This window comes from Brachyistius frenatus, unplaced genomic scaffold, assembly GCF_029030835.1.
Source record: "Brachyistius frenatus isolate BFR_SWC_R1_liver_20210118 unplaced genomic scaffold, ASM2903083v1 Contig_19, whole genome shotgun sequence".
Classification (NCBI taxonomy): Eukaryota; Metazoa; Chordata; class Actinopteri; family Embiotocidae; genus Brachyistius; species Brachyistius frenatus.
In genome coordinates, this window is record NW_027210618.1 from 3,382,910 (window position 1) to 3,404,649 (window position 21,740).

The 21,740-nt window shown below is 41.5% G+C and overlaps 1 protein-coding gene across 2 annotated transcripts in view; it reads right to left on the reverse strand.

Annotated features, from left to right (window-relative positions):
• Nucleotides 1-21,740, reverse strand: part of peak1 (pseudopodium-enriched atypical kinase 1) — a 104,389-nt gene that overhangs the window by 49,778 nt on the left and 32,871 nt on the right. Inside the window, exon 3 of one of the 2 annotated variants that reach the window (XM_069695340.1) lies at nt 350-427. The exons of the other annotated variant lie outside the window; for it this stretch is intronic. The gene's annotated coding sequence lies outside the window, so the exon portion shown is untranslated. The remainder of the gene's footprint in view (nt 1-349; nt 428-21,740) is intronic. 2 annotated transcript variants of the gene reach the window in all.

Sequence of the window (21,740 nt, forward strand, 5' to 3'; positions counted from 1 at the left end):
ACAGTTGGCGTCATGCATAAAGTTCCTGTTTTGGAGAAAGCCATTGTTGCCATACTAATGCCTGAGTGTGCTGGAGCAGCGTGGAGAGTGGAATCAGCAGAATAATGAACACAGCGTGAGAAGCTAATCACAGCATGACTCGGGTCCGCGGGGCGTAACTACCATCTCTTGGCATAAACTTTCAGAGTACCTAATTCGTGGAGAGGCAGATACTGCAGAGGACAAGCTGAGGGTTTGGTAGTGGATTAAATGAAGTGTGGATGCTAAGCTGACAATGTGACAAAAACACAGACGGACAAACAAGACCACGTCACACGAGCGAAGCCACACAAAACAGAAGTAAACTCACAAGTGCGACGAGTCAAGCAGCAGCACTGGCAGCCATGGAGTCCCAGTCGGCGAAGCAGAGAGCCCCGACTGCTGGAACCTACAGACAGAAGGCCGAGGAAGACAAGATAAACAGAAAACACGGGCGTGATGAGAAGCAGAATAAAAGGGGGAGGGCGATGGAAAGAGAAGCAGAGAGAGTAAAACAAAGATGGAGGGAGAGACGAGGAGGAGAGAGCATTTTGTTTCTACGCCTGGAGCACGTCTCGCAACACTGTGGCTCATTTTCAGAGCAAGTCATTGTTGTGGCACGACGTTACAGCGCACATATCACATTTACTGGTGCACCGAACACCCCGGTAAAGTCATCTAAAAAGCCATCGCTACTTTTTTACCCAAATGAACGCAACTTTATGCATATAAACGCATTTGAGCTTCAAGTAGCCTCGAGGTCTTGTACTTAGCAACGATCTCGTCTTCTCCTACAGTAGGACAAACACATCTTTAAAACTAATCTCCTTGGCAAACAGCACAAGATGGAGAGCGTGAAACTTTGCTGTAGGCATTTAATATGGCTGCTTCATAGTTGCTGTAATAACTGTATAAACCGTCTGATCTTGCATAGCCTGGACACATTTCTCCAGATTTCTCCAGCTGAAAGTTCTCTTCAGGTGCTGTTTTCAGAGTAAACTACTTCGTGCAGACAGTCTGCTCTACAACAGCTGCGTCATGACACTTATCAGATTTAGTGGTACATTTAGGGAACATGTTCTTCTTCAGTGCAGAAAAGCTGAGACACAATAAAATGCATATTAACATATTTTGTAGAGATCCTGGGTGCTTTTAAGATGAACTTAAAGAACATCTTCCCTCTTACTGCCTTTAGAAGGCATAATTCACTGGTCATTGTGTGTCATGGTTTACATTGTTAGATATATACACACTGTTCAACCGAGCAGCATGCAAAGCATCCCATGAGCTGAAAATAAACTGGACAGTGACAGCTCTCCTAATCCAGTTGGTGGATTTAATGCCAGCTGAGGAGGGAAGTTATATTTTCTGTCACTGAATTGAAACTGCTCAGCCAATTTGTAAACTCAACCCTCCTTTTACTGTAGGATTTGCTTGAGGTGTTACATTGGACACAAAAAAATAGGTGGCTCTATATGTGTTGCTATGCAACCATGGAAAACTTGGGAAAATAATGCAATACCCCCGCCCCCATGTTGAGGATTCTATCTTAAAAACCGTTCTGCATTAATGCAGCCAAGGACCAGGCATGTTGTTGGGGGATTAAAATAACCTCAGTCATCTCGGGAGCTTTGGGTTTTTTCGTGAGCTTATTTATTTGCTATAAAATGGAAAAATGATCTGTCAAAATGGGAATATGGAGAGAAAATCCTTGGAAATCCTTTTGTTGTTGTTACATTAGTGAGCTCATAAAATGAATAAATGTGGTTGGGTTTCAAAATGATACCTTCGTGAGCCAGCGTCCTCTGGTTCTAGGTTAGGGTTGGGTTATGATTCCAGTTTTCTCACCAATAGCAGGATACATGTTATTGCTATAATGGAGTCCAGTGGGGCAAATAGTACCAGGGAATCTTCAATTTCAATATACTCAAAATAAAAGTTATGACGCCAACAGCTGCATAAATCCATGGGATTTTGCAGAGTTACAATGTGGTTCACATTTTTTGACCAACTTAATACAGTTACGGTTGCAAATTAGATAAATCAACACCTAGTTTTAAAAACAAATTGGCCACTGGTCTTATTGAGTATTTGTTTACAATTTGCATCATCATGTGCTCACTTGTATTACTTTCCTTACTGTACTGGTCCGTGTTTAGAAGACTATAATTAATTCGGTGGGTTAAATAACAGACAAACTGATGGACAAAACAAAGTAAATCTAAACCAGACCAAAGTTGTATAGCATCTTTCTTTAACAGGGCCGGGATGGAACTCTCAGTCAGGTTAAAGAAAGCTGCGGTTGTGGCCAAATACTCAGCTAAGAGCTAACTAGTTATATCATGAGTGAGTGTAAAACAGCTAAAGAGCACATATACATGATTCAGACAATGAAAGGTTCATGAAGAGCATTTCTGAAGCTGCCTGCTCTCCGTTAGCGTTTATTGTTTTTTAAAAAACAGTAGAATGACACTTGCTCTAGCCAGCGTCGCCCTCCCACACACTCTCAGAGCTACACACACCTGGGAGCTGCTCGGTAGACCCATAAACTTACCTCCAATTGACCCAAGCAGCTGGAGTCACGGGCTAAATGGCTCAGGCGATAAATGACATCAGCAGCATTACTGAAAGACTCTTTCTTTTCTTTTCAGCTCCTCTGTCGCCTTTTAAAAAGGAGGCCGTCTTGGTTGTCGTAATTATCATTATCAAACCTTTTCTTTACTACCACTCTGTTGTGACTTTCCTCTTCACTACTTTAATATATCAGCGCAACACTGTCTGTTTAGCACATTTCAGCAGGTTTCAATCCAAGTGTTTTATTTGCAGGTGCCGTCACACGCATGCCTCTGCCTCAGTGAAGCCGCTTTGACCACAATCCCTCCCTCCTTCCTCGTAAACAACAGCTGGTTCCAGTAGTCCATCTGCTACCTGTGAATTCCCGTCCGCAGGACTCACCGCTCCGACATACCTACTGGTTTGTCTCCTCTGAGGGAGACACTATGTAACACACTTTGATCATGTGTTGCTGCTTTTACAATATAATAACAGTTTGAATGTTCAACTGGCACACTCTGTGGTAAACAGGCTTTTAGTTGACAGTCTGGAGTACGTTTTTTTTTTTTTTTTTTTCAAAGCATGACTGGGCTGAAATGAATGCACTGATTACTGCTGTGGCTGTTGTCTGAAAGGTATATTCAATATCTACATAGCATGTAGGGAAATTAAGCTTCCAGATGGTCTCAGACTCATACTGTTTGTTTACGACAAAGAGGCTGTTCAATTTCTGTAGTGTCACAACTGAACAAAAGCATCAACACATTATTTATTGAGAGGCCAAAAGATGCTCAATCACCCAGAATGATAACGTTAACTGCTGGGAGCATATGGTGGTCTTTGTTTGGTCCAATATTAGAGCAGTGAGCACAGATTTGCTGGCTTCGTTGTTCGAGAGGCACTTTCACCTGACCTCCTCGATCACCTTCACCTTCCTGAGCCCATGATTACTTTCTGCAGCCATAATTTGCTGACTCACTCTAATTAACACTGTCTGCAGAGAGGTTGAGCTCACAGTTGAACTACTAAAAAAAAAAAAACCCTGCAGGACAGCAGCATGATGACAGTAAAATATAATAAATAAATAAACAACAATGAAAAACAGACCAGATCCATTGACATTGAACTCGACCTGAATCTATAAAATCTGCATGTTGTACAAACACTATTTCAAGCAAGTAACCTCACCTCATTTGTGCCTACTTGAAATCAGGATTAAGGTATAATGACTCTAAAATCCCACAATTCTGAGATCGCACACATCGCTGTCAAGCAAAACATACCAAGTAACCACATGCATTAAACCATGCAATGGTTGCATGTATTGTTGAGAGGAAGCTCAGTAAGGTATCTACATATGATCACAATTGTCGGCTTTTCTGTCTTGCTCAATGGCATGTCAGCAGTCCTGTATGATCGAGTGCGCTAATTTTGTTAAGAAAACATCCCGAAACAGCACGAAACCCAAAGTACAGAACGGTGATTTGTCTCTTTAAGTTTGATGGTTATCCTCCACTAAATTTAAGGGATTGCAAAGCAAGCCTGTCTTAAAATGTAAGGCCTGTGTTTTCCTTAAATATGGTGTGTTGAATATAGTATAAGTCTGTGGTCGAGTACAAAGTCGCACAGGAAGCTTTTACACAACAACATGGCTCAGTGGAAGACCACAGACAAATCGCCACTTATAATCCAGCATTCAGCGGCAGAGTCTACGCCACACAGACAAGGAGGTAGTGACTAAACACACACAGGTCAGTGTGTGTGTTTAGTTGGTTCTGGTTCATATGTTCCCCTATAGTCTCTTTACTTTCTGAAATCCTTCTTGTCTTTGTCTGTAACAATCATCTCCGAACTGTTTTGCATCTTCGGTGAGAGGCCGGGTGCTACTAGTGATGAGCACAGTGACATCTACCAGTGCTGCTCCTCAGTTAAGGGAAACAACACAGACAGGTGAGCTAGAGTTCAACAAAATCATGTATAGCCTTACTCGTGACAAAACGTAACTAACCTCATATGCAGAATTCAAGTTTGCAGACGCGATAGCAGATTTTTTTTTTTTTTTTTTTTGCAATATGAAACTCCATTTCAGACCAGTCTGCTTTTCAAAGTTGTCTGAAGAGAATTACTGCAGATAGATCTGTGGAGTTTAGGAATAAAATCCCAGGCTTTCGATACCATCATACTGCTGAAGCTGCCCTCTGAAGATAATGAAGGATTTTTCTGTCATCAGACGATGCTGACAAACCTTCTGGTCTGGGCTTCTTACATAGCACGGCAACATTTGATACAGCGGGTGACATTTCTATAATTCGTGGCCAGCAGTCAGTGAGCAGCACTGACACAGCTCTCGAGTGTACACTATACAGTATGGATCTTTAGTTTGTATGTGGTTTAGAGGGGGAGAGTGCAACCCTAGTTGTTCCCTAATAGCCTGACATGCTGTCAGTGGCCAGCCGGCTGTGCAGAAAGAAGCTTTCAGTTACTGCAGTCTAACTCAGACAGGTGTTTGGACAAAAATAAGTTTGCAAAGAGTGAAACAAGGCGTTCCAGAGTAAGATTTGGTTGGTCAAGTTGAAACCGAGCGTTTTTATCTCCCTGTGCGGGCCGCACAAGTCGAGGTCACGTATGGTAAATGCTGTGGCTCGCTGACACTGAGGAGATTTACTCCTGCATAAACCGAGCAAAAGTAATGCATTTTAAAATGGAACTGTGTCGAAGTGGCTGTAACCGAGGTATCAAAATTTGGTACCAAATGACAAAGAGTTTGTCATTAGTAGATAGTATTGAAGCCATTCAACCGGTCCCATAAAAGTATAAAACTACGGTTATTATCCCTATTAACTTCACACTTTAATCTGAATGTCCAACACCAGAAAACAATCAAATGTGGCTCACCAGTTCTTCTGTCTGCCAACGTGCTAAACATTTTCTCTGGAGATTCTAGCTTCTCATTTTGCTTTTTCAAATCAGTCCCACCAAAAGTAAAACTGTGTCAGGCTAAAATCATGACTCATCATTAATCATGGTTGCAGAAACAGATTTGTGACATTATCCATACTTAAAACTGCTTTTTGGCAACATCCCTTCATTACAACACGCCTGAGGGGATTCAGCAAGCTTAAACATTACAATTCTTTTCGAGTACGCTGGAAAACACGAAGGCTGGCAGCAGTTACATCAAATGTTTGCCAAAAACAGGCTGTCTATTCAAATTTGGTTCTAAGATAAGACTCCAGCAGTATGAAAAAGTTGAGTTCTGACAAATTATTACAGCATGTTGTAAAGCAAAAGTAACGTGTACATGTTTGTGAATGTTCAACCACACAACTATCACTGGTCCAATGCAACGGTAGGACTTTGGTTACACTCTGATTTCAGCTGTGTATTATAGTAAAAGTACTTTACTGACAAGGAAAGCCAAGTTTTTTGTCCATATGTCCTTGAGAATCATATGGAAATCATAAATCATGAATGAATTCTGATAAATTTTTCGAGTTAAAATGCACCCTCCTTGGACAAGTGGCAACTGTAACTTCACCCTTTGTCTTGAGTGTTGGTAGAGATTGGCTTCCAAATGGTTTGGCACACACGGGAATGAGGAAAAGAATGGAGCGATGCCAATCCACACCTTAGCTTAACAGTCTGCCTGGCGATATTTAGGGGCAGTAAAACGTATGAATAATGGAAGAAAAAAAATCCGAGGTAAGAGGCCTCAGTGATAACATGAGGCCAAGTCCCACTACTTCAGGTACTGATTTACTAGTCTCTACAATACTGCTAGTATTTTTTAACATCAGCTATGACAGAGGGATTTTGCCAGAGATCTCTCGCCTGTCGTGGAGCCAGTCTGCTATCATGTAATGGGATAAAGTCTGGGCCAGTGAAAATAAGCACAATAAACCACCCCTAAAAAAAACCCTTCAGATGCTCTTTCCCTGGTTAATCTTGCTATCTGACAATCCCTTTAGGTTAAACATCGTGCTTTTAATACACCTGCAAGTCAGCAGCAGGATTTTGGGTTGAATCACTCTCGATCCAGACTCACGACTACATGCCTGCAGTGGCACGGGGATGAGCTGAATTGGAAACGAGAACTTCACACATATCGCCAAAGATTCTCTCTGATTTGATTGTAATCTCTTGTGTGTGTGTGTGTGTGTGTGTGTGTGTGTGTGTGTGTGTATCGTGTCTTCCTGCTTAGATCTGATTAGAAAGAAATGTGCTGGAGGAGGGGTGGGATTATCTAATATACATACATACAACAAAAATAGTCACAGATAAACCACCAATCAAACTGTACTACTCTGATCCCAACGCTGCTGAGCGAGGACGTTTCTTCTTCACATTTGAGCAAATGAGAAAAGGGTTACCAAATCAGTTATTCCTCGGCTTCAATCTCAGTATGCAATTCCCTCTATTTCACTCTCAGGTTCCATTATTACAGTCAGCCATAATCATGTAGAAATCCTTTTATTATGGCTGGAATTTCTAAGCAGACAATGGATTGTGTGGAAAATGAAGCGAGGGAAAGCAACAGTTCCTGTAACCGGGATCAAACTCCTTTGAACAGTTTTTAAGCTGAGAAAGTTGCTCCAAGACGAATTCAATATTCACAAGGATGAGAAAAAGAATCACAGGCTGCAACGATATTGTATAAGACAACACTACATTAACTGAAATCTTTGTCCCAAAAATGACTGGGTTACATGAACAGATAAAAAGTAGATTGTGACTCGCACACAAGCATTTCTGAGCAATGAAACACTGCTACTCTTGTCCCAAACTACTGAACTGTGCAACCAACTGCAACTACTCCATTGTATAAAGAGCTCTCATTAAAATGTGAGCCAGCTTGTCCAAAGCCACATATCTGGCTTAATTAGAGGGCGTCCCGTCAGCGCCGAAAGTCCCTTCTCCAAACACTTGACACTCAAGACAGGAGATGGTAATGATGCACCGGCTTGTGACTCCCTCTGCTCTGCCTCTCCCTGACTTCACTTCATCTAATCCATCCCTGTGCGCAGCCTTTTCTCGGTAGATCTCTCTAAGTCCCGTGTGATCATCCTGTCCATCTGTGTCTCTGAGCCCCATCAGCATGCTAGCAAGCCTCAGCCATACTGAGCAGCCAGCAACAGTTGTTGAAGCCTTGAAGAACAGGAAGAGGAGGCAGGTGAAGATTGAACAACAACAGCAACCAAAAAAAAAAGGGAGCAAACTACTTACAAAGCTGTGGTGTGTATCCGCTCAGCGGCAGAGCAGATGCGTGAGGCAGAGAGCCACATGACAAGTCGAGATGAAGCCGGCGCATGAATGAGAGGGAGGGGAGGGAGGGAGGGAGAGCTGGAACGCAACGAGAGGAGGGAAGGAGGGAGGGAGGGAAGATATATGAGAGTGGTTTATGAAGAGGGAGCCAAATTATAGCAGAACAGAGGCAGAGGAAAGGAGGGTAGCAGGAAGAAAAGCTAAAGTACAGGACATCGAGACTCTGATCAACTTGGCTTCTCACATCGAAAGACGGGAGAGTGAAAGGAAAAACCTCAAGGGGAACGGAAGAAGAGTAAGAGGACGACAACCAGAGGCGAGATAGCCTCGGCCTTTCCCCTTCTCTTCAGCGGTGTGACCCGCTGCTACAACAGTCACGTCATCCAGGCCCATTAAGAGCTCCTCGTGTTGTTCAGAGGAGGAAAAAAAAAAAAAAAAAAAGCCAGAAGAAATGAGAGAATGAGGTTGAGCTGAATCCTTCCAGTAGAACTCTTATTCCCAAAGAGACCTATCGGTTTCATGACGCCTCTTAACCTTACATTTCGCAGGCAGGGACAGAGTCGAGCTGCTGTCAGCCTCCCGATGATATGAATTCGAGCACAGGCAACCTCTGCTCTGCTGAGTGCACATTTAATAGATGTTTCAGGAGCCAAATGGTTTGACAAGCAGGTCTAGACAGAGAAAGTGTTCCTCCCTCATGACACAAGAACCATCAAATCCAGAATCATGAAGCCAACAGTGTTTGCATGCGTGTTACTGTTCAATGAGGTATAAAGAAATATAAGCGATAATGAAACAAGACAACTATACATGATTTATTAATTTATACTTCACTAGTCAAAAGAAGAGACAGTTTTGTTTAACGTTTCGGAAATCTATTAAAAATATGTCCCAAATATGAGTTTGTACAGAAAAGGTTTATTATAGTAAAACTTTTCCAAGTTGTATAATTCTGATCCTGGATCTGATTCGACCTTTACCACAAAGATATAAAAACACTGTTGATGATTCTACAGGACAGTGCATTTGGTTATCTAAAATCGAAACTTATTTCCTCACACAGCTGTAGTCTGAAATACATTGGACCTCAACATACAAGCAAATCGTCAAAAAGCAGAGAAAATCCTGTTTTTACTCCGGACACAATCACCCCTTTTCTTCTACGTGTGAGTGGCATTGTTGTCGGGGGAATCACCAGCTGCAGCATTTCTTACCAAAATATCTTCAAGCAGATGGGATATCTTCAGTGCCATCGTCAACATGTGCAACTCACGAGCCCAACCAGCCCAACCTAAATTAAAAAACACATCAGTGTTTCCACAGCTGATTCATCTAGTTTCCAGTCCTGCCTCCGCAATTACTCACTTATGTGAGCCTTACAAGACATTTGTTAAAATAAAGCAGGCGCTATGAGTGACTTTTTTTTAATAACCAAAACAAATCAGAGGCATTCTGGCTGATGACTTCTCAGCGTTTATTTGGCATTTCTACAATAGAAACAGTTGATGACTACCAGCTTTTTCCAGTGTTTAGTCTCAATGGCACAGGGGTACTAAATTAGCCTAAAGAGGCAATTTCCTATTGACCGCAAAGGCACTGTGCATGCAGATGTCAGGGCAGTTGGCAGATGATGTGGTGAGGTCTTTGTGGCCCCATCATCTGTGCTGACATCTGGTCCTCCTATGCCTCCTACATTGAAGGGCCAGGGTCCATATTCACAATGAAGTCGGAGCACTGGAGGTGGAGTTAGTCCAAGGACCGCAAAGGGCATAGTTTGCAATGAGAGAGGTGAAGGCTGGAGGGTAGTTCGTCAAATGATAAAGTGCTGCTGGAGGCATTTTTATGAGATACAGAGTGCATGGGATTTAAGTTATCAATGAAATTTGCATTTCATGGCTTGAACATCATCATGTTATTAACAAGCTATAAACATTAGAAATGAAACAAACTGATACAGAGCAAAGGAGGAAACTCTAGAAAGCCTTTTCTTAGAGCCTTAGTTCCTAAGGATGATCTCTGGAGGGATGGTGAGGACGAACAGGGCCGAGGACCAAACACAGGCCGGGATGGAAGCTAGAGGGATAAAAGTAAAGGGGGGAGGGGGGGGGGGGCAGGAGAGTTGCCAGTAATTAGCCGTCCTATCGAAAAACGGATAGCTGATATAAACAGAAGTTTCCTGGGAGATGGATTTACATAACACAAAAAGCCTTTGGAGGCTTGGTGGTCACTGAAACTCCTCACAGATCAGATTAGCTCCACGAGATACGATTCAGCTCCATGAAAATATTACTGATGTTATCGCGCCACGTGACTGCCAGACACGCTGATGATATTGTATTTTCGCTACACTGCACTGCAGATGATGAAAGATACCGAATAATGCTACTTGTAAGGAAAACACCGCTGAGTGAGAAATGCGCATGGTAAAATAGATACCTTGACTTTGATCATGTTTTTTTTTTTTTTAAATAGTCATTTCGTAAAATCCATTTAAAAAAAGAAAATTACATCACACCATGTGGTACAAGTCTTTAGTTTTCATGCATTTTAGAGGGGGAGAGTGTAATGCGTTGTTTTCTGCAACTGCAATTAACAGATGTCCCTAAATTTCCCCTCGGGGATTAATAAAGTGAAATAAAAAAAATAAAAAAAATGCCTGACAATTAAGGTGTGTGTAGATGCTACAATTTACCAGTTTCTTAAACGCCTCATGGAAGCTGTGGCTTGATGCTACATTTGCAGATGTCCGATAAACATGCCATCAGTAGACGCTTGCTTGCCAGCTGCAAGCAGAGAGGTCTCCCGTTTCTGTAGAGCTCGCATCGCAGTCAGGTGTATGTCCAAAGATTAGTTTGAAAACATTAAAATGTTCGGTTTTGTTGTGAGATTAAAGCTACATAAGTTTGAATGGAGTGATTATATCTATGTGAGCGGGCCGCCCGAGTAGAGGCTACGCACTGTTGCTGCTCTTTACACTGATACGATTTACTTCCGCGTCAAACAGAGCAAAAGTTATGAATTTGAAAATGAAAACGTTTTGGTGTGGACGTGGCGATCGAAATTTGGTACCAGTGACAAGACTACACAGAGTATGTAGGAATAATTAGGTTTTTTTTTATGGCGCCTTTCATTCACAAGGGACCTGAATAGATTTGAAGTACCTTTGAAATGATTTTATATGTCACTAAATATGATACACTTACATATTCCAATCGAGAGTTTTATTCATCTGCGATTTGGAATCTACGTTGACTTTTACATCCCATGAGTCACCTGTTACAAACCGTCTGTTAGGACACTTAATGTGAGCTGCCGTCCAAGAAAACACCTGTTTTAAACTGCCATTAAGGCGTACTTCCTTTCATCTGTGAATGTTAGCTTTGTGTTTGTGTGCGAGGCGCTCACTCTTTGCATAAATACCGCTGCCATGTGTTCATTCACACACAAGCGACCCGCTGAATCCTCATCCAACAGCTGTTTTTCATCACCACCCTCGCATATGTTTGCACATCTCCCGCTTCGTCGTCCTCGTCTATCCCTCCGTTCGTCAGAGACCGAGACGATCCTTCACTACGCTTTTTTTTCTTTTCTTTTCTAACCTGGAGTGACAGGGAACATAACGGGATCGTCCATCCCTATCAGTTGTTCTGTCTGTAGACGGAAGGACACGCGCAATCAAAGATGTGTCACTATAATGACGTCCTTTTACATGTTGTGTCACAGCAATAAAGTGAGTGAGTGATGCGAGTCTTCTTTCTCGATGGCAATTTACGTCGCACCTGAATAAATCAATTATTTTATTGAGCTCTGGGATCATAAAAGTCTCTTCTAATGGCAATATAGTAGAAACAAGAGTAGGATATCAATCAGTGACTCATGAAATAAGGCAGAGGGGGGAGAGGGAATAAAGCTGGGTTCACGACTTTCCCAATGTTTATGAGCACAACAAGGAATGAAGGACCGAATCTCATAATCACTCCTATTTATTTCTGGCAATCTCTGACATTCGAGACTCATGATTTGATGGGATCACAGCGTTAGTGAGTAGCCGAAGAATACAGGAGCTGTTTTAAAGAAGGTCCATCGTCTGAGAAGGCTCCTTCAACGTCTCCAGGACCACGATGCATATGTTTCTCCACTACGATGGGGATTGTGTTCTGCTAGGCGTCTGCAGCTGAGGCCAACAGACTTAACAAACTGATGAAGATGGCTGAGTTGAACTAGAGACTCCGGTGGACGTGTCTGAGAAAAGGACACTCAAGAAACTTCACAGCATCATGACCAATTCCGCTCACCCCATGTGTGCCTGCCTGGTAGGACTTCAGAGCGCACACAGGAAAAGGGCTCATTGCCCTGAGGTGCAGGACTGAACGCCACAGGAGATCCTTTCTCCCTGCGGCTACTGGAGTCTATAATTCTTCCACTTTCTGTGTGTGTGTGTGTGTGTGTGTGTGTGTGTGTGTGTATCTAAGGTGGGACTGCAACAGGACTACTTTCCACCTGTGCATTAGTCTAACCTGATATGTGCAAGGTGCAAAATCGTTATCAAAATAGTGTAAAGTATTATATAAGATGATATATTAGCTCGGTTGTATTAATTGAAAGGCTTTTTAGTGTTGTATTCCTGCACTGAGCACAAGAATTGCCTCATTTGTTTTATCTTATAACATACTAGGCCGGTATGAATTCAAGAAACTATAGAGAAATGGAAGAATGTCAATGTAATCCATCTCCAGCTCCCGTGGAGAGCAGAGGGTGAGGAAACAGTTGAACTCCTCGGCTTGTTTCCCCCCCCAGCGAATGCTTTTCTTTTTCAAACTTGCCAGTGGACCAGTAGGAATCTCCATTCCACTGCTGCTCTGAGCAACTCTTGGATGGGGAAGTGTTTTCCAACAGCGAAGGAGGGCATGGATGAGACAAGGCAAAGCCACATTTAACTGATAAAAAAAACAAAAAAACATCAGCAATAGAAGAAAATAAATGGTGTGGCGGGTGCAGTGAATGATCAATAACACCAAAACAGGGGAAATATATTTCAAATTCAGCTATTGTTTATCCAGGGCTGGAATGTTGTCCTTTGGCGTAGGATTATTTCAGATGAAGCCCTCAGGCCGTTCCCCGCTCTTTCATATTCAGCGGCAGAGTCTGGGAAGGACAACACAGGGCTGAAACTCCCACACCACAAAACATCCAAGTCTTCCTCCCCGCTCTCAATGTGCCTATCAGCTCGCAGCGTTCTGCTGCTTTCTCAATCTGCCCTTCTTCTTCGGCTGCACGGCAAATAATTATTAACAGGATCAAAGCATATGAAAGGGCTTCTGCGTCAGTGAGGTTTGAGCTCGGGGAGCCGGGTGACTCAAAGTGATAATGGCACAGCGCTGAATTGTTTTTGCTTCTATATGCAGCGCTGGGATATTTGAGCTCTGCAATTAACAGTGGTGGAACTGAGAAGTGGTCTAACTTACTCCAAAGTAAATACATTTCTGCTTGTACTTTTATGAAGGATTGCGTCTATGAATGAGAAACTAGTTGACATCTCTGAATTAGAATTAAAAGCAAAATAAAAATGAATGAATGATTCAAATAACTACAGTCAAATATAACAAATAGAATTGGCACAATGCACCACCAGACAAGTTGGACTAAGACAGTTGTGTTTGTGCATGCTTTGCGATACATGTGATGTACACGTGTGATTATTCATGCTGGAGAACTTTGGGTCTTGCAGTCAAGCTAAAAAGTTGCTGACATGCAAAAAACGCTGTCTAGCACCCATAGACTGTACATCAGCAAGACAAACTGACAACATGCAGTTCACTCTGGGGATTACGTGTTTTTTCAACCATGGGGAGAATGATGAAATGCATCCTGGGAATTTAGAGCACAGCACAGCACATGATTGACACTTAGACAGGCTCTGACTCAATCAAAGACTGTGCCCTCATTCGCATGTCAAGTAGGACGAAATGATATCTGGTGGGGGTTTCAGATGTGTGCTTCATCACTCTCGCATTCCCAAAGTAGATCACTATGGACCTAACAAATAAAGAACAGCCTCGTTTTCCCCTATATGTACATCGCCACAGTTAAAACTTCTACTAACAGCCTTAGTAGAAACACAAACAAATAGGAAAGGGGAGTGTGATCCTGATTAAAATTTAAAAAAAAGAAGAGGTGCAACAATCAGTGTTGGCATGTGAGAGAAGCTAAATGATATGGATGTTACAGCCTCATGACATTGCAAGTTTGAGTCTCGTTTGTTGTGTAAACAGGTGTTGTCGTACTGTAAATAAACTGAATTGTCCTTGACAACAGAAATGACAAGTTGATTCTCATTTGCTTCTTTTTTTTTTTTTTATAAATTGTTTTTAACATCATCAACAGCAACATGATCTTAAGCCATTCATGTGTTATATAACATGATGAGCACATTATGTAGTATATAGACAGAGGATGAACTGCTAGGGGGCTTTTAATTTGAAATGCGGGCTTTTAATTTAAAACGGATGCGGAATGTAACAGAAATCTGGCCCTCCAATGGTGTTAAGTTCAGTCAGTCACATGGTATTCAGCCGACCAATAGTGTGACTATCACTCGCTCAGTGAGACATTCATGTGTACAGAGCTGTTACGGCCCAGACGCAAATTACCCTCTGATGAAACACACGTGGGAAACAGTGATTTATTTGTCCTTATCTTGAGATGAATATCACATTACGTGTATGACCCTACTATACATAATTTACTAGGTCGTTTAAATCTACACAAGCCACCGTGGTTGTGTTTCTGAAGAGCAGGGCAATGATTTTCAAATTAATATTTCACATGGCCATTAGATCTTAATAGATAGTAACAGTGACTAAAATTGCTGTTTCCCTCCCACATTAAGGGCAAAGGGTCGCGTTAGAAAGCAACGACTACAAATCAGCGTGGACGCGTTTCACTGATGCGGAGGAAGGCATCATGTCATAAAATATTCAGAAGAGAGGGATATTTGATAGCCTAACCCGAGAACAGAACATAAAGTGGTGAGAGTGATGAAATGGAATATGCAATATCAATCTCTGGCCATAAAATACTGAGTCACAGTTTAAGTATGCATACATGGGGAAGGACTCAAAAACCCATTATCTAATAGAGCAACCATGTATGGCGGAAATATGAGGAAATGAGAGGATCCAAAAGTTCCAGTGCAAGATCCAAGAGATCAATGGAGAGGAGGAACAGTTTGAATAATTTAAATTTAATATTGTTGAATGTTTTGATTTACCATGCTTTAATATTCCATCAAATGATTTACAGAAATGTAATGATCCCCTTCAAGCATATTGTAATTCGATCAACAATCTGGAATATAAAGATAACATCTATGCCTCCTCACCCCACAAATACAGAATCAATGAATATGCAAATACTTTTCATTTCAAAAGTAAAAGTACTGCATACAAAATGTCTCCTACATACAACTGACACACCATTCTCCGGGTATCCAAAGCAGGCTTCAGGTTTCCACACCACACATGTGTACGTTTCCTATTGGATGGGAAATGGTTTCCAAACTAGTTCCTCCTAGTTACACAGCTTGAACTTAAAAGAATGTGAAAACTGTCCTCCAGCGTCGTGTCAAAGCACATTTTTCCACAGCTACAATGACTCGTTCTGGAGTGGAAGGAGCTTTAAACAGTTTGAGAAGTTGCTTCAAAGGAATCCAAAAGCATCACCACAACACTGAAAGAGCACCAAGCCAGTTACCGTAGAAACCACTGTGGTATGCAAAGTGTCACCGATGTCTCATTTGGCCACAGAAACACCACTAATTAAATTAATAGGACTTCGCCAACTGACAGAAGTGACATGTGATAGTGTAAACAGCTGAGCCTTATTAGAGGTTAAGACCACCTCAGCGATTTGTTATTCATACTATGATAACTTTGGGTAAAGGGAGATCTGGTAGCAGAGGTTAGTGTGCGCTTGCCACCCCACAGCCGTCTCCGACACCTTTTCTGCCAAGCTGTCACTCCGTCAAGCACGTAAAACTGAGCATACCATAAGAGGCAGAAGCAGAAAGTCAATTACCTTTACATTCCAAACAAAAAAAACGTGCACAGACCTTGTATAAGCATAAATAACATCCATCGGAAATCAATGCGATCCAGAACTTTCTTTTAAACTAAATGAGCCGAGCTTCATAGAGGGTCGGGGTCATTTTTCATCCAGTGTGTCGGATGTTTTTCATCCACACATTTGACTGTAATTCACTTCCAAACACACTGCGGGATCACAAGTTTACTAAAGTTCGAGAACAAGTCTGTTCGTAATTCAAGTTCTGACAACAATCTGTTCGGAGACGAGTTTGTGAAATGTGACTGATCTGAACATTATGTGGAAGTAAGGTTGATATTGGAACTGTTTGATTCACTTTCTATTCACAAAGTCTCCAATCCACTCGATTCAATGCATTTAAATGATTTATGTTTCAGTTGTTACAATGTGACATAATACTGGTTATAAAAAAAACAACAACAGTTGTTTCCCTGAATATAAAACTGTATGATGTGGAAATTATACTACGTCAATAATACATTTCCCAGCAGTAAAACTTCTGCACCACTTGCAAAGGCATGATCATTAGTCATTTTTTTTCTTTATGAAAATGATATCCCACCACTTCACATGCACTGCCAGTACAGTATGCTTCAGATAAATCCAGACATTATAATAATGATGTAATGATCAGTATGAGGACAGACAGGGCAGATACTTCAAGTCTGATCATTAATGAATGTGCAGTGTTTGTGACTGGGCATGGAGCCTGGCAGGTAGCATTAGCTTCCCAGAATGAAATCGTCACTTTGGGCTTTCAACACTTCATATCCCGTAGCCAGAAAACAATATCTTGTCAAATAATTCAAACAGAATTTAAATCATTGTTCAGAGTCTTTTCTTCCAGTCAATCCTTCTGGCAAAATCAATCTCTGGACTGTAACTATTAACGTTATAGTTAACAGGACTGCTGTGAGCTGAAGCGGCAGAAATAACCAGCTATCATCTATTTTAGTTTTTAACCTAAAATAACTTTGTGTGCAAATGCAACTTGATTGTCACAAAATCTTTCTTTAACCATCATGCAGCCCAAACTCACAACAAGTAACAACTGCAGGCAAATATCATTTCACACAGATGTAATATGTGTGCTGAGAAAAGTTATTAATAAGGAGACATAATTTAATCCAGCCTTATATGTAAGAAATTGTTGTGAAACAATATTTGCAAAATTACAGTTCAGTTACAAAAAACTAGTGTTCCAGTTATAAGTACAGGTAATACTGTTTACTGTTGGTTGTCTATTAAAGCACATACTCAGCAAAATGTACAAAAATGATTGCTGAGTAGGATTGGGCAATACATCAATATCATGAGGTAGCTCGATATAATTTTACACTTTGAATATTGTAACAAAGTGATATAAAAATATTTTGATATTTGATTTTGTCCATATTGTTCAGCCCTACTGTGGCCTTTCATCAACTTGTTTTGGAAGAATGATGAAGTGACAAACAATAAAGCTCCACACACAATTTTTTTTCCCCTCAGTTACATAATATGAATTCATCACATTCATTACCGTTTGAGAAATAATTTGAACCTAATTAGCCATTTATAATCATCCTTTCGTCATATAGTCCTATTTACTTGTTACATTTCACTCATGACACTCAAGTATCAGTATTAACTCATGATTTTATGATGTATTGTGCTGTTTTGAGAAGATGAAAGGGGGTGAATGTACAATGCTGATCTGACACCAACTGCAATAAGCCATTATTTGGAATATTAAAGTGCTTTCATCATACCATTGTGACATTATTCAATGGTAGCAATAAGCCACGAGTAACACACTGACACACAACAACATGAGGAGGGTTGTCTGAGCTTGCTGACAAGTCCTTATAAAGACATATGTAGTCAGAGTACTTTTAATCACATCAGACTATAAACAAACTGTCACCATCTGAAGACAAACTGTGCTGATTTCCTCCGATTTTCCACCGAATTTCTCATTTTGCAGATTAGTCTCTGTTCCAACATCAGCTGTAAACATTTCAGAGAAATCTCTGCTGCGCTCACTTTAAATGCTTCCTCCGTCTGGATCAGAAGGACACAGTTTAGAGGAATGAACACCCAAAGCAAAGACAATAGCTCCTATCGACACCAGTTGGGAGAGGTGAACAAGAGGATAAAAAGGGAGGGATGACAGGAAAGAGAGAACAGGGTAAGTAGAGGATTTTGCTCACGTTGGCTTCCTGCTCTGGGCTGAATGCAGCAGGTCTCTGATGACCAAACACGTGATAAGAGGTTGTGAAGGGTCCTCCGAGAAAGAAAAAACACACACCTCACAAGAAGGACAAACAAGACGGCGATCAAGAGGTAGAAGCACAGACATTAGTGAGAAAGAAGAGCGTCCTTCTCTGGACGTGAGCTACGTAGGTGGAGGGAAACGGAAAACAAATAGAATGTACAGCAGTACAGTGCACACATCATTTAAGAACTAGGCAACGACAACTGTGTCCATGCAGGCATGACAACAAACGTGTTAAAAATGGAGTCATTTCTGAAAACTAGACTCTCATACTGGGAAAACGTTCTCAGCTCTAGCATGTAAAAGTGAGGTGTCGATACTTTGAGAAAGGTAAAAAAAAAAAAAAAAAGTTAACAGTGACCACAAGAGGAAACATCCCATCAAGTACCAGCTCAGATGTATTATGTTCAACAGCATCATTTCCTTTCTGCTGTGTGTTTTAGCCACATGCCTCGTTCCGCTTTTCCTTAATGGACCACTTCCCTCACTCTTGGACTTGACGATGGCTGGCAGTGGACCTCCATCATTTCAGTCTTTTATGCTCGTGTAAATATACACGAGCATAAAAGTTGCGATGGCCAAGAAAAGCAGATCGTTCATCTTAATTGTAAAAGTGTTTGTCGGGACCACGTTAAAAGTTCACACCATTTGGGGTGAGCCGTTAGTCGAGTGGTCAAAACACAAATACCTTCAGCAGTGAGTTCCTGGTTCAATTCCAAGCTGGCTGGTTCTTTACAGCATGTTATCCCCCTGCTCTTATTTCCCCACATTTCCAGTCGGACTGCTCCTTTCTAATGAAGACCATATGAGTGTGCAAAAGACAAAAATGACATCGGCTAAAACAGAATCTGATTCTTAAAAATTGTCCCCGTGTAAATTTCTCTTTGTAAATCTAAATCTAAAATAGGAGGGCAAGCTTCATATTCGATGGTCGACGCAAACCTCCCGAGTTTTCCCGATCCTGGTATCTTTTTTTTTACATTTTCGGGGAGACCGTATTCGAGCAGGTGAGCAGGTCTTTAACTTTCCAAATTCAAGAGGTGCTTATGAAGCGTCTTACCAGCACAAACTCCACAGCACTACTGGACCCGTTTGTCACACTGTGGATTATATTTGTTTATTAATTGAATCTAAAATGAAATCAAACCTCCTGAGAGGATCTTTTTTAAACCTGGCTTCAATACAACACTTCACCATCTGTGTCACCAATATTTCCAGTCTCCTAAATGTTTGTACGCATGAGCCAGACTTTCTGTGCAGGTGCACACGTTCACATTTCTTTAGAATTGGTTTATTCGGGGGTAAGTGACGTACGCGTTTCAAAGGTTCAGAAGTTATAAACAGCACTTTTTGCTTTTTAGCGAAGTGCATGTCAGTGCTGGTAAAAAGGACACCAACAGATCCTGCAGCACCACAGCAGGTCTGTAAACCATCCGTGTGATTTTTACATAGGAAACAATAGAGGCAGGTGTTTACACTCATCTCGCATGCCAAAGGATTTGCATGTTTTATGCGGGTCCCTATTTTTCATTGTAAAAACAAATCTCTCCAAAAAGTGCCAAGCTGGCAATTTGAATTTTAAGCTAATCTCTGTTATCACAATGACTTCTGGAAAGAATGTCACGATGGCTCTGCCTTCGACATTTAAATAGGAATGTAATGTAGTTCTTCTATAAGTGGGAGAAGAAACAGGTAATGAGGAAGAAAAAACAGAGAGAAGACATGTCATTATGACATTTTCTGAACACTCATTAAAAAGTCACATGGCTGTCTTCAAGAAGAATACTTCAACCCTCATGATGAGTGCTCAAGATGTGATGACTGAGTCATCATAAGACGCAGCAAGACATCAAAATCCATCAGTGCTGCTTCCAATGCATAGAAATGAAGTCATTAGAACAGTGAGCAACAGCAAACCTCGCTGCGTTTCACAGCCTCGTGTCGCTCACTTCTATTTTTAGCCTGTCAGGCCCGAACTAGCCCTCTGAAGTGTAATTCGTAATATTCACCAGGTGAGAAATAATGAGGAAGGTGACTGGTAGTTATGCTGTTGATCAGCATGAAAATGAAAACATACGTTTTTGGATAACAGAGCTGCCAGATATTTGTACAGGTTAAATGTCTGCCGGTCTCACTAAGAACAGCAGAAGCAAACGCGACCCTTTTATTCATTATAGTAAATTACAAAGAGTACGAGACATCCACCATTTTCAGACTAAACTCCTTCACGGAACGATATGAAACCCTCCGAGTTCCAGGAGCAACTGTGAAATCAACCACCACCTCAAACAACACGTTTGCACCATATTGTACAGATTTCCAGTGATCTCGAGCCTCGTAAACTGGCACCTTCATAAACAAGTAAATACCTGATGCACGGTTCAAATTCTGCTGCCTGTTGATGACATGCTCTGCTGCGCTCTGTAGTGGTGCACGCCGATGCTCGCACATCTATGCCAGCCTGTCGAGAAATATTCCGCCTCCACCGGCCTCGCATTCCATCAACAGCTGAGCTTGTGAGAGACATGCAGCAACAGGACGCCACAACCACGGCAGAGGCGATGAAGGCTTTAAGAGCCGTATCACGTTGCAACCTGACCCAGCGAGGGGGATTCGGAACAATGAAAGCGATGGCACTGCTGCGAAACTGCGAACCGTCATGATGAGCTTAAAGCGCAGCGCACCGTCCTTGTGACCAACCTCATTCGGATGGTGAGAGTGACTCTCTTTAATGCGGCGGAAAAGGTTTTTAGGTGTAGGTGAGTCACAGAAATAGACTCGTCACATTAATCCTAAAACTAATCCAAAAACGAAGAAAGATAGAGCAAAGCACTGATAAAAAAAATAATTAAAAAAAAGACTCGTCAGTAAACCTCAGTATCTACCATGCAGATGAAGAAACAAAGCTGCCAGAGGAGCTGCTGCTGCTGCATGAAGACTACAGCACAGAACTGGTAGTAATATTCCTTGAACTGAATTCATGTGGAAGTTGAGCATCCATCACATCTCAGCACTACTCTTTTTGATGGTTTTTAGTTTCCCATTGCCTTTTTCTTGTTACCCCCTCGCACCGTCTCCTTCCCCTTTGATCCTCGAGGTAGGTGCTTCTTGACTGGTTCAGTAGTAAAGAGAGGTGAAGAGCGGGGAGATTCCTTCATGAGTGTATTTCTATTGATCTGCGTGAAGAGGAAGTAACATGTTCTTCAAGATTCAGTAGACACCACAGTCATGTTTTACTGTGTTACCTCCATCCACATCAGACTTGGTTTCAATTGACTTCATAAAGGCTGCTCCCAATAAAGCAGAATGTGTAATACATACAGTATATTCATGAGACAAAATCATTTCGCAAGCGGCCTTCCTTTGTGGCTCTATTATAATTATAATGATTCTTCCCTTCTTAATAACGTCTTATCCGCTCTGTAGAGACGAGTCTAACTTCTGAAAATGAGGTCGACTCTTTTGCAATGCTTTAATCTGGGATCTACCATATTTTGCTCTAAGTTTCATTTTCACCTTGATGGGATAGTGAATGAGATATTATATT